This window comes from Epinephelus moara, chromosome 17 (assembly GCF_006386435.1).
Source record: "Epinephelus moara isolate mb chromosome 17, YSFRI_EMoa_1.0, whole genome shotgun sequence".
Taxonomy (NCBI): Eukaryota; Metazoa; Chordata; class Actinopteri; order Perciformes; family Serranidae; genus Epinephelus; species Epinephelus moara.
The window spans coordinates 32,896,994-32,898,765 of NC_065522.1; positions in this window are offsets into that span (position 1 = coordinate 32,896,994).

A 1,772-nucleotide genomic window follows, 5' to 3' on the forward strand; every position below is an offset into this window, starting at 1 on the left:
AGTGTCCACACACCTTCTCATTCTACATATACATAGAGGTATACTGGTGGCTTTACAGCCTGCATTTTATTCATTATCTCTGATCCCCACGCTCAATTTGGTCGTTGCCACAGTGCGACGCAACACCACTGACGCTAGGTGGCGCCAAGCTAAAAAAACAAATCCTATCTGTTGCCTCCTTAAAGTCGAATTTCATTGATGACAAGAAATCTTTGGATTCCTTCTAACTCTAGCTAACCACACATGATACATGGGGCTAAAAGAATAATATCACTGCTTCCTCTAACACCACTGCAGCTACTAATGCTAGTATTACTGTTGCTATTAACAATCATATCAGTGCTGTCGCTAACGTAAGTACTATTGCTGCAAAATACTAGCAGTTGTGTTGCTGGATTACAAATATGCACCCGACCCACAACCAACGCCCTCCACCCCCAGCATCCTCTTGTGCTTTTAAACATATGGATAAACATTATACAGTTCACATTATTCAACACAACTTAGACCTGCACTAACAATCCCATCATAAAGAAGACTAACACAGAGTCATAATCTGTTTTCTAGGCCTGGTCATCCCAGTCCTTCATGTCCTTCAAGTTACTGAAATAATTTGACTCACTTCCCTGCAGGGTGTATTTTATTTTAACCAACTTAGAGTGAAACATCTGTCAGCCACCTAGCATAGCCATGAGGTCTGGATGCCTCCCAGTTTAACAGAATGAGGCGGCACGCCAAAGTTTTGTGAATGCAATCACACTGTGCTTATCAGATGACTAAGTTACATTATCCGTCCATCCATTTTCATCCGCTTATCCGGGGCCGGGTTTAAGAGGCAGAAGGCTGAGCAAAGTTACTCCAGATGTCCCTCTCCACAGCGATGCTTTCCAGTTCCTCCTGGAGGACCCCGAGGCGTTCGCAGGCCAGATAAGATACATAATCCCCTCCAGTGTGTACTGGGTCTGCCACGGAGCCTCCTACTGTGGGGTGTGCCCAGGATCCTGATCAGATGCCTGAACCACCTCAACTGGCCCCTTTAGACACAAAGGAGTAGCGGCTCTACTCTGAGCTCCCTCCAGATGTCTGACTCCTCCCCCTATCTCTAAGGCTGAGCCCAGACACCCTTCGGAGGAAACTCATTTTGGCTGCTGTATCCTTGACCCTAATTCTTTCGTTCACGACCCAAAGCTCATGACCATAGGTGAGGGTTGGGACATAGATGGACCAGTAAATTGAGCTTTGCCTTCTGGCTCAGCTCCCTCTTTACCACGATGATCTGGGGTATCGCATGCATTACTGCAGATGCTGCGCCAGAAGGTGCAGATCCATCTCACGCTCCATTCTACCCTCACTCATGAACCCTGAGATACTTGATCTACCTCACTTGGGGTAGTAACTATCTCCCAACCCCACCATTTCCTGGCAGAGAACTTTACATTAACAGAAAACATTTCAGTAATGAGCTGAACATCAATAGTGATACCATATGCTTCCATTAGAGAACCAAACGCTGCCTCCCAAAAAGTATGAAGGCTGTGCAGGCCCAGACCATGTGAAACAGAGTTGCAGGTACCAGTTTAGTCCTGGAGAGGTGGAAGCAATGAACTATTTAAAAACTGAAAGAGACTGTGTCGACAGCATGGGGATGATTTATGCACCTGTTTTAGAGTTACCTCCCACAAGTCCTCAGAAAAGGGGCTGCCCAAGTCTTGTTCCCAAAGGATCCTTTCAAGAAATGCAAGCACGTCCAGTTGCCTACGATAAAGCACTGA